A 12,458-nucleotide genomic window follows, 5' to 3' on the forward strand; every position below is an offset into this window, starting at 1 on the left:
AGTGACGGGAGGAGCACATTTCAGAAAACGTGCTCAGCTCGTCGAGAAAATGCGATTTAAGCAATGAAATTAAAAATGCACCTAAAACCTAAACCAAACGTTGCAGGTGCTTATTTCTTCATGCGCAGTGGTCAACGCGGCACTCTCTAGCTGCCAAGAGCACTTTTTACTGTGCGCACCCAACCAGAGTGACGGGAGGAGCACATTTCAGAAAACGTGCTCAGCTCGTCGAGAAAATGCGATTTAAGCAATAAGATTAAAAATGCACCTAAAACCTAAACCAAACGTTGCAGGTGCTTATTTCTTCGTGCGCAGTGGTCAACGCGGAACTCCCTAGCTGCCAGGAGCTCTTTTTACTGTGCGCACCCAACCAGAGCGACGGGAGGAGCCCATTTCAGAAAACGTGCTCAGCTCGTCGAGAAAATGCGATTTAAGCAATAAAATTAAAAATGCACCTAAAACCTAAACCAAACGTTGCAGGTGGTTATTTCTTCGTGCGCAGTGCTCAACGCGGCACTCCCTAGCTGCCAGGAGCACTTTTTACTGTGCGCACCCAACCAGAGTGACGGGAGGAGCACATTTCAGAAAACGTGCTCAGCTCGTCGAGAAAATGCGATTTAAGCAATAAAATTAAAAATGCACCTAAAACCTAAACCAAACGTTGCAGTTGCTTATTTCTTCGTGCGCAGTGGTCAACGCGGCACTCCCTAGCTGCCAGGAGCTCTTTTTACTGTGCGCACCCAACCAGAGCGACGGGAGGAGCACATTTCAGAAAACGTGCTCAGCTTGTCGAGAAAATGCGATTTAAGCAATAAAATTAAAAATGCACCTAAAACCTAAACCAAACGTTGCAGGTGCTTATTTCTTCGTGCGCAGTGGTCAACGCGGAACTCCCTAGCTGCCAGGAGCTCTTTTTACTGTGCGCACCCAACCAGAGCGACGGGAGGAGCCCATTTCAGAAAACGTGCTCAGCTCGTCGAGAAAATGCGATTTAAGCAATAAAATTAAAAATGCACCTAAAACCTAAACCAAACGTTGCAGGTGGTTATTTCTTCGTGCGCAGTGCTCAACGCGGCACTCCCTAGCTGCCAGGAGCACTTTTTACTGTGCGCACCCAACCAGAGTGACGGGAGGAGCACATTTCAGAAAACGTGCTCAGCTCGTCGAGAAAATGCGATTTAAGCAATAAAATTAAAAATGCACCTAAAACCTAAACCAAACGTTGCAGTTGCTTATTTCTTCGTGCGCAGTGGTCAACGCGGCACTCCCTAGCTGCCAGGAGCTCTTTTTACTGTGCGCACCCAACCAGAGCGACGGGAGGAGCACATTTCAGAAAACGTGCTCAGCTTGTCGAGAAAATGCGATTTAAGCAATAAAATTAAAAATGCACCTAAAACCTAAACCAAACGTTGCAGGTGCTTATTTCTTCGTGCGCAGTGGTCAACGCGGAACTCCCTAGCTGCCAGGAGCTCTTTTTACTGTGCTCACCCAACCAGAGCGACGGGAGGAGCACATTTCAGAAAACGTGCTCAGCTCGTCGAGAAAATGCGATTTAAGCAATAAAATTAAAAATGCAGCTAAAACCTAAACCAAACGTTGCAGGTGCTTATTTCTTCGTGCGTAGTGCTCAACGCGGCACTCCCTAGCTGCCAGGAGCACTTTTTACTGTGCGCACCCAACCAGAGCGACGGGAGGAGCACATTTCAGAAAACGTGCTCAGCTCGTCGAGAAAATGCGATTTAAGCAATAAAATTAAAAATGCACCTAAAACCTAAACCAAACGTTGCAGGTGCTTATTTCTTCATGCGCAGTGGTCAACGCGGCACTCTCTAGCTGCCAAGAGCACTTTTTACTGTGCGCACCCAACCAGAGTGACGGGAGGAGCACATTTCAGAAAACGTGCTCAGCTCGTCGAGAAAATGCGATTTAAGCAATAAGATTAAAAATGCACCTAAAACCTAAACCAAACGTTGCAGGTGCTTATTTCTTCACGCGCAGTGGTCAACGCGGCACTCTCTAGCTGCCAGGAGCACTTTTTACTGTGTGCACCCAACCAGAGTGACGGGAGGAGCACATTTCAGAAAACGTGCTCAGCTCGTCGAGAAAATGCGATTTAAGCAATAAAATTAAAAATGCACCTAAAACCTAAACCAAACGTTGCAGGTGCTTATTTCTTCATGCGCAGTGGTCAACGCGGCACTCTCTAGCTGCCAAGAGCACTTTTTACTGTGCGCACCCAACCAGAGTGACGGGAGGAGCACATTTCAGAAAACGTGCTCAGCTCGTCGAGAAAATGCGATTTAAGCAATAAGATTAAAAATGCACCTAAAACCTAAACCAAACGTTGCAGGTGCTTATTTCTTCGTGCGCAGTGGTCAACGCGGAACTCCCTAGCTGCCAGGAGCTCTTTTTACTGTGCGCACCCAACCAGAGCGACGGGAGGAGCCCATTTCAGAAAACGTGCTCAGCTCGTCGAGAAAATGCGATTTAAGCAATAAAATTAAAAATGCACCTAAAACCTAAACCAAACGTTGCAGGTGGTTATTTCTTCGTGCGCAGTGCTCAACGCGGCACTCCCTAGCTGCCAGGAGCACTTTTTACTGTGCGCACCCAACCAGAGTGACGGGAGGAGCACATTTCAGAAAACGTGCTCAGCTCGTCGAGAAAATGCGATTTAAGCAATAAAATTAAAAATGCACCTAAAACCTAAACCAAACGTTGCAGTTGCTTATTTCTTCGTGCGCAGTGGTCAACGCGGCACTCCCTAGCTGCCAGGAGCTCTTTTTACTGTGCGCACCCAACCAGAGCGACGGGAGGAGCACATTTCAGAAAACGTGCTCAGCTTGTCGAGAAAATGCGATTTAAGCAATAAAATTAAAAATGCACCTAAAACCTAAACCAAACGTTGCAGGTTCTTATTTTTTCTTGCGCAGTGGTCAACGCGGCACTCTCTAGCTGCCAGGAGCACTTTTTACTATGCGCGCCCAACCAGAGCGACGGGAGGAGCACATTTCAGAAAACGTGCTCAGCTCGTCGAGAAAATGCGATTTAAGCAATAAAATTAAAAATGCACCTAAAACCTAAACCAAACGTTGCAGGTGCTTATTTCTTCATGCGCAGTGGTCAACGCGGCACTCTCTAGCTGCCAAGAGCACTTTTTACTGTGCGCACCCAACCAGAGTGACGGGAGGAGCACATTTCAGAAAACGTGCTCAGCTCGTCGAGAAAATGCGATTTAAGCAATAAAATTAAAAATGCACCTAAAACCTAAACCAAACGTTGCAGATGCTTATTTCTTCATGCGCAGTGGTCAACGCGGCACTCTCTAGCTGCCAAGAGCACTTTTTAATGTGCGCACCCAACCAGAGTGACGGGAGGAGCACATTTCAGAAAACGTGCTCAGCTCGTCGAGAAAATGCGATTTAAGCAATAAGATTAAAAATGCACCTAAAACCTAAACCAAACGTTGCAGGTGCTTATTTCTTCGTGCGCAGTGGTCAACGCGGAACTCCCTAGCTGCCAGGAGCTCTTTTTACTGTGCGCACCCAACCAGAGCGACGGGAGGAGCCCATTTCAGAAAACGTGCTCAGCTCGTCGAGAAAATGCGATTTAAGCAATAAAATTAACAATGCACCTAAAACCTAAACCAAACGTTGCAGGTGCTTATTTCTTCGTGCGCAGTGGTCAACGCGGCACTCTCTAGCTGCCAGGAGCACTTTTTACTACGCGCACCCAACCAGAGCGACGGGAGGAGCACATTTCAGAAAACGTGCTCAGCTCGTCGAGAGAATGCGATTTAAGCAATAAAATTAAAAATGCACCTAAAACCTAAACCAAACGTTGCAGGTGCTTATTTCTTCGTGCGCAGTGGTCAACGCGGCACTCCCTAGCTGCCAGGAGCTCTTTTTACTGTGCGCACCCAACCAGAGCGACGGGAGGAGCACATTTCAGAAAACGTGCTCAGCTTGTCGAGAAAATGCGATTTAAGCAATAAAATTAAAAATGCACCTAAAACCTAAACCAAACGTTGCGGGTTCTTATTTCTTCTTGCGCAGTGGTCAACGCGGCACTCTCTAGCTGCCAGGAGCACTTTTTACTATGCGCGCCCAACCAGAGCGACGGGAGGAGCACATTTCAGAAAACGTGCTCAGCTCGTCGAGAAATTGCGATTTAAGCAATAAGATTAAAAATGCACCTAAAACCTAAACCAAACGTTGCAGGTGCTTATTTCTTCATGCGCAGTGGTCAACGCGGCACTCTCTAGCTGCCAGGAGCACTTTTTACTGTGCGCACCCAACCAGAGTGACGGGAGGAGCACATTTCAGAAAACGTGCTCAGCTCGTCGAGAAAATGCGATTTAAGCAATAAAATTAAAAATGCACCTAAAACCTAAACCAAACGTTGCAGGTGCTTATTTCTTCATGCGCAGTGGTCAACGCGGCAATCTCTAGCTGCCAAGAGCACTTTTTACTGTGCGCACCCAACCAGAGTGACGGGAGGAGCACATTTCAGAAAACGTGCTCAGCTCGTCGAGAAAATGCGATTTAAGCAATAAGATTAAAAATGCACCTAAAACCTAAACCAAACGTTGCAGGTGCTTATTTCTTCATGCGCAGTGGTCAACGCGGCACTCTCTAGCTGCCAGGAGCACTTTTTACTACGCGCACCCAACCAGAGCGACGGGAGGAGCACATTTCAGAAAACGTGCTCAGCTCGTCGAGAGAATGCGATTTAAGCAATAAAATTAAAAATGCAGCTAAAACCTAAACCAAACGTTGCAGGTGCTTATTTCTTCGTGCGTAGTGCTCAACGCGGCACTCCCTAGCTGCCAGGAGCACTTTTTACTGTGCGCACCCAACCAGAGTGACGGGAGGAGCACATTTCAGAAAACGTGCTCAGCTCGTCGAGAAAATGCGATTTAAGCAATAAAATTAAAAATGCACCTAAAACCTAAACCAAACGTTGCAGGTGCTTATTTCTTCATGCGCAGTGGTCAACGCGGCACTCTCTAGCTGCCAAGAGCACTTTTTACTGTGCGCACCCAACCAGAGTGACGGGAGGAGCACATTTCAGAAAACGTGCTCAGCTCGTCGAGAAAATGCGATTTAAGCAATAAGATTAAAAATGCACCTAAAACCTAAACCAAACGTTGCAGGTGCTTATTTCTTCATGCGCAGTGGTCAACGCGGCACTCTCTAGCTGCCAGGAGCATTTTTTACTGTGTGCACCCAACCAGAGTGACGGGAGGAGCACATTTCAGAAAACGTGCTCAGCTCGTCGAGAAAATGCGATTTAAGCAATAAAATTAAAAATGCACCTAAAACCTAAACCAAACGTTGCAGGTGCTTATTTCTTCATGCGCAGTGGTCAACGCGGCACTCTCTAGCTGCCAAGAGCACTTTTTACTGTGCGCACCCAACCAGAGTGACGGGAGGAGCACATTTCAGAAAACGTGCTCAGCTCGTCGAGAAAATGCGATTTAAGCAATAAGATTAAAAATGCACCTAAAACCTAAACCAAACGTTGCAGGTGCTTATTTCTTCGTGCGCAGTGGTCAACGCGGAACTCCCTAGCTGCCAGGAGCTCTTTTTACTGTGCGCACCCAACCAGAGCAACGGGAGGAGCCCATTTCAGAAAACGTGCTCAGCTCGTCGAGAAAATGCGATTTAAGCAATAAAATTAAAAATGCACCTAAAACCTAAACCAAACGTTGCAGGTGCTTATTTCTTCGTGCGCAGTGCTCAACGCGGCACTCCCTAGCTGCCAGGAGCACTTTTTACTGTGCGCACCCAACCAGAGTGACGGGAGGAGCACATTTCAGAAAACGTGCTCAGCTCGTCGAGAAAATGCGATTTAAGCAATAAAATTAAAAATGCACCTAAAACCTAAACCAAACGTTGCAGGTGCTTATTTCTTCATGCGCAGTGGTCAACGCGGCACTCTCTAGCTGCCAAGAGCACTTTTTACTGTGCGCACCCAACCAGAGTGACCGGAGGAGCACATTTCAGAAAACGTGCTCAGCTCGTCGAGAAAATGCGATTTAAGCAATAAGATTAAAAATGCACCTAAAACCTAAACCAAACGTTGCAGGTGCTTATTTCTTCATGCGCAGTGGTCAACGCGGCACTCTCTAGCTGCCAGGAGCACTTTTTACTACGCGCACCCAACCAGAGCGACGGGAGGAGCACATTCCAGAAAACGTGCTCAGCTCGTCGAGAGAATGCGATTTAAGCAATAATATAAAAAATGCACCTAAAACCTAAACAAAACGTTGCAGGTGCTTATTTCTTTGTGCGCAGTGGTCAACGCGGCACTCTCTAGCTGCCAAGAGCACTTTTTACTATGCGCACCCAACCAGAGTGACGGGATGAGCACATTTCAGGAAACGTGCTCAGCTCGTCGAGAAAATGCGATTTAAGCAATAAAATTAAAAATGCACCTAAAACCTAAACCAAACGTTGCAGGTGGTTATTTCTTTGTGCGCAGTGGTCAACGCGGCACTCCCTAAATGCCAAGTGCACTTTTTACTGTGCGCACCCAACCAGAGAGACGGGAGGAGCACATTTCAGAAAACGTGCTCAGCTCGTCGAGAAAATGCGATTCAAGCAATAAAATTAAAAATGCACCTAAAACCTAAACCAAACGTTGCAGGTGCTTATTTCTTCATGCGCAGTGGTCAACGCGGCACTTTCTAGCTGCCAGGAGGACTTTTTACTATGCGCGCCCAACCAGAGCGACGGGAGGAGCACATTTCAGAAAACGTGCTCAGCTCGTCGAGAAAATGCGATTTAAGCAATAAAATTAAAAATGCACCTAAAACCTAAACCAAACGTTGCAGGTGCTTATTTCTTCATGTGCAGTGGTCAACGCGGCACTCCCGAGCTGCCAAGAGCACTTTTTACTGTGCGCACCCAACCAGAGCGACGGGAGGAGCACATTTCAGAAAACGTGCTCAGCTCGTCGAGAGAATGCGATTTAAGCAATAAAATTAAAAATGCACCTAAAACCTAAACCAAACGTTGCAGGTGCTTATTTCTTCGTGCGCAGTGGTCAACGCGGAACTCCCTAGCTGCCAGGAGCTCTTTTTACTGTGCGCACCCAACCAGAGCGACGGGAGGAGCTCATTTGAGAAAACGTGCTCAGCTCGTCGAGAAAATGCGATTTAAGCAATAAAATTAAAAATGCAGCTAAAACCTAAACCAAACGTTGCAGGTGCTTATTTCTTCGTGCGCAGTGGTCAACGCGGAACTCTCTAGCTGCCAGGAGCTCTTTTTACTGTGCGCACCCAACCAGAGCGACGGGAGGAGCACATTTCAGAAAACGTGCTCAGCTCGTCGAGAGAATTCGATTTAAGCAATAAAATTAAAAATGCACCTAAAACCTAAACCAAACGTTGCAGGTGCTTATTTCTTCGTGCGCAGTGGTCAACGCGGCACTCCCTAGCTGCCAGGAGCTCTTTTTACTGTGCGCACCCAACCAGAGAGACGGGAGGAGCACATTTCAGAAAACGTGCTCAGCTCGTCGAGAAAATGCGATTTAAGCAATAAAATTAAAAATGCACCTAAAACCTAAACCAAACGTTGCAGGTGCTTATTTCTTCATGCGCAGTGGTCAACGCGGCACTCTCTAGCTGCCAAGAGCACTTTTTACTGTGCGCACCCAACCAGAGCGACGGGAGGAGCACATTTCAGAAAACGTGCTCAGCTCGTCGAGAGAATGCGATTCAAGCAATAAAATAAAAAATGCACCTAAAACCTAAACCAAACGTTGCAGGTGCTTATTTCTTCGTGCGCAGTGGTCAACGCGGCACTCCCTAGCTGCCAGGAGCTCTTTTTACTGTGCGCACCCAACCAGAGCGACGGGAGGAGCACATTTCAGAAAACGTGCTCAGCTCGTCGAGAAAATGCGATTTAAACAATAAAATTAAAAATGCACCTAAAACCTAAACCAAACGTTGCAGGTGCTTATTTCTTCGTGCGCAGTGGTCAACGCGGCACTCCCGAGCTGCCAGGAGCACTTTTTACTGTGCGCACCCAACCAGAGTGACGGAAGGAGCACATTTCAGAAAACGTACTCAGCTCGTCGAGAAAATGCGATTTAAGTAATAAAATTAAAAATGCACCTAAACCCTAAACCAAACGTTGCAGGTGGTTATTTCTTCATGCGCAGTGGTCAACGCGGCACTCTCTAGCTGCCAAGAGCACTTTTTACTGTGCGCACCCAACCAGAGTGACGGGAGGAGCACATTTCAGAAAACGTGCTCAGCTCGTCGAGAAAATGCGATTTAGGCAATAAAATTAAAAATGCACCTAAAACCTAAACCAAACGTTGCAGGTGCTTATTTCTTCATGTGCAGTGGTCAACGCGGCACTCCCTAGCTGCCAAGAGCACTTTTTACTATGCGCACCCAACCAGAGTGACGGGAGGAGCACATTTTAGAAAACGTGCTCAGCTTGTCGAGAAAATGCGATTTAAGCAATAAAATTAAAAATGCACCCAAAACCTAAACCAAACGTTGCAGGTGGTTATTTCTTCAAGCGCAGTGGTCAACGCGGCACTCTCTAGCTGCCAAGAGCACTTTTTACTATGCGCACCCAACCAGAGTGACGGGAGGAGCACATTTCAGAAAACGTGCTCAGCTCGTCGAGAAAATGCGATTTAAGCAATAAAATTAAAAATGCACCTAAAAGCTAAACCAAACGTTGCAGGTGCTAATTTCTTCATGCACAGTGGTCAACGCGGCACTCTCTAGCTGCCAGGAGCACTTTTTACTATGCGCGCCCAACCAGAGCGACGGGAGGAGCACATTTCAGAAAACGTGCTCAGCTCGTCGAGAAAATGCGATTTAAGCAATAAAATTAAAAATGCACCTAAAACCTAAACCAAACGTTGCAGGTGCTTATTTCTTCATGTGCAGTGGTCAACGCGGAACTCCCGAGCTGCCAAGAGCACTTTTTACTGTGCGCACCCAACCAGAGCGACGGGAGGAGCACATTTCAGAAAACGTGCTCAGCTCGTCGAGAGAATGCGATTTAAGCAATAAAATTAAAAATGCACCTAAAACCTAAACCAAACATTGCAGGTGCTTATTTCTTCGTGCGCAGTGGTCAACGCGGAACTCCCTAGCTGCCAGGAGCTCTTTTTACTGTGCGCACCCAACCAGAGAGACGGGAGGAGCACATTTCAGAAAACGTGCTCAGCTCGTCGAGAAAATGCTATTTAAGCAATAAAATTAAAAATGCACCTAAAACCTAAACCAAACGTTGCAGGTGCTTATTTCTTCGTGCGCAGTGCTCAACGCGGCACTCCCTAGCTGCCAGGAGCACTTTTTACTGTGCGCACCCAACCAGAGTGACGGGAGGAGCACATTTCAGAAAACGTGCTCAGCTCGTCGAGAAAATGCGATTTAAACAATAAAATTAAAAATGCACCTAAAACCTAAACCAAACGTTGCAGGTGCTTATTTCTTCATGCGCAGTGGTCAACGCGGCACTCTCTAGCTGCCAGGAGCACTTTTTACTACGCGCACCCAACCAGAGCGACGGGAGGAGCACATTTCAGAAAACGTGCTCAGCTCGTCGAGAGAATGCGATTTAAGCAATAAAATAAGAAATGCACCTAAAACCTAAACCAAACGTTGCAGGTGCTTATTTCTTCATGCGCAGTGGTCAACGCGGCACTTTCTAGCTGCCAGGAGGACTTTTTACTACGCGCACCCAACTAGAGCGACGGGAGGAGCACATTTCAGAAAACGCGCTCAGCTCGTCGAGAGAATGCCATTTAAGCAATAAAATTAAAAATGCACCTAAAACCTAAACCAAACGTTGCAGGTGCTTATTTCTACGTGCGCAGTGGTCAACGCGGCACTCCCTAGCTGCCAGGAGCACTTTTTACTGTGCGCACCCAACCAGAGTGACGGAAGGAGCACATTTCAGAAAACGTACTCAGCTCGTCGAGAAAATGCGATTTAAGTAATAAAATTAAAAATGCACCTAAACCCTAAACCAAACGTTGCAGGTGGTTATTTCTTCATGCGCAGTGGTCAACGCGGCACTCTCTAGCTGCCAAGAGCACTTTTTACTGTGCGCACCCAACCAGAGCGACGGGAGGAGCACATTTCAGAAAACGTGCTCAGCTCGTCGAGAAAATGCGATTTAAGCAATAAAATTAAAAATGCACCTAAAACCTAAACCAAACGTTGCAGGTGCTTATTTATTCGTGCGCAATGGTCAACGCGGAACTCCCTAGCTGCCAGGAGCTCTTTTTACTGTGCGCACCCAACCAGAGTGACGGGATGAGCACATTTCAGAAAACGTGCTCAGCTCGTCGAGAAAATGCGATTTAAGCAATAAAATTAAAAATGCACCTAAACCCTAAACCAAACGTTGCAGGTGGTTATTTCTTCATGCGCAGTGGTCAACGCGGCACTCTCTAGCTGCCAAGAGCACTTTTTACTGTGCGCACCCAACCAGAGTGACGGGAGGAGCACATTTCAGAAAACGTGCTCAGCTCGTCGAGAAAATGCGATTTAAGCAATAAAATTAAAAATGCACCTAAAACCTAAACCAAACGTTGCAGGTGCTTATTTCTTCATGCGCAGTGGTCAACGCGGCACTCTCTAGCTGCCAAGAGCACTTTTTACTGTGCGCACCCAACCAGAGTGACGGGAGGAGCACATTTCAGAAAACGTGCTCAGCTCGTCGAGAAAATGCGATTTAAGCAATAAGATTAAAAATGCACCTAAAACCTAAACCAAACGTTGCAGGTGCTTATTTCTTCATCCGCAGTGGTCAACGCGGCACTCTCTAGCTGCCAGGAGCACTTTTTACTGTGTGCACCCAACCAGAGTGACGGGAGGAGCACATTTGAGAAAACGTGCTCAGCTCGTCGAGAAAATGCGATTTAAGCAATAAAATTAAAAATGCACCTAAAACCTAAACCAAACGTTGCAGGTGCTTATTTCTTCATGCGCAGTGGTCAACGCGGCACTCTCTAGCTGCCAAAAGCACTTTTTACTGTGCGCACCCAACCAGAGTGACGGGAGGAGCACATTTCAGAAAACGTGCTCAGCTCGTCGAGAAAATGCGATTTAAGCAATAAGATTAAAAATGCACCTAAAACCTAAACCGAATGTTGCAGGTGCTTATTTCTTCATGCGCAGTGGTCAACGCGGCACTCTCTAGCTGCCAAGAGCACTTTTTACTGTGCGCACCCAACCAGAGTGACGGGAGGAGCACATTTCAGAAAACGTGCTCAGCTCGTCGAGAAAATGCGATTTAAGCAATAAGATTAAAAATGCACCTAAAACCTAAACCAAACGTTGCAGGTGCTTATTTCTTCATGCGCAGTGGTCAACGCTGCACTCTCTAGCTGCCAGGAGCACTTTTTACTACGCGCACCCAACCAGAGCGACGGGAGGAGCACATTTCAGAAAACGTGCTCAGCTCGTCGAGAGAATGCGATTTAAGCAATAAAATAAAAAAATGCACCTAAAACCTAAACCAAACGTTGCAGGTGCTTATTTCTTCGTGCGCAGTGGTCAACGCGGCACTCACTAGCTGCCAGGAGCACTTTTTACTGTGCGCACCCAACCAGAGCGACGGGAGGAGCACATTTCAGAAAACGTGCTCAGCTTGTCGAGAAAATGCTATTTAAGCAATAAAATTAAAAATGCACCTAAAACCTAAACCAAACGTTGCAGGTGCTTATTTCTTCTTGCGCAGTGGTCAACGCGGCACTCTCTAGCTGCCAGGAGCACTTTTTACTATGCACGCCCAACCAGAGCGACGCGAGGAGCACATTTCAGAAAACGTGCTCAGCTCGTCGAGAAAATGCGATTTAAGCAATACAATTTAAAATGCACCTAAAACCTAAACCAAACGTTGCAGGTGCTTATTTCTTTGTGTGCAGTGGTCAACGCGGCACTTTTTAGCTGCCAAGAGCACTTTTTACTATGCGCACCCAACCAGAGTGACGGGAGGAGCACATTTCAGAAAACGTGCTCAGCTCGTCGAGAAAATGCGATTTAAGCAATAAAATTTAAAATGCACCTAAAACCTAAACCAAACGTTGAAGGTGCTTATTTCTTTGTGTGCAGTGGTCAACGCGGCACTTTTTAGCTGCCAAGAGCACTTTTTACTATGCGCACCCAACCAAAGTGACGGGAGGAGCACATTTCAGAAAACGTGCTCAGCTCGTCGAGAAAATGCGATTTAAGCAATAAAATTTAAAATGCACCTAAAACCTAAACCAAACGTTGCAGGTGCTTATTTCTTTGTGTGCAGTGGTCAACGCGGCACTTTTTAGCTGCCAAGAGCACTTTTTACTATGCGCACCCAACCAGAGTGACGGGAGGAGCACATTTCAGAAAACGTGCTCAGCTAGTCGAGAAAATGCGATTTAAGCAATAAAATTAAAAATGCACCTAAAACCTAAACCAAACGTTGCAGGTGGTTATT

Source organism: Syngnathus floridae, chromosome 11 (genome assembly GCF_059516105.1).
Source record: "Syngnathus floridae isolate MCC-2025c chromosome 11, RoL_Sflo_1.0, whole genome shotgun sequence".
Classification (NCBI taxonomy): Eukaryota; Metazoa; Chordata; class Actinopteri; order Syngnathiformes; family Syngnathidae; genus Syngnathus; species Syngnathus floridae.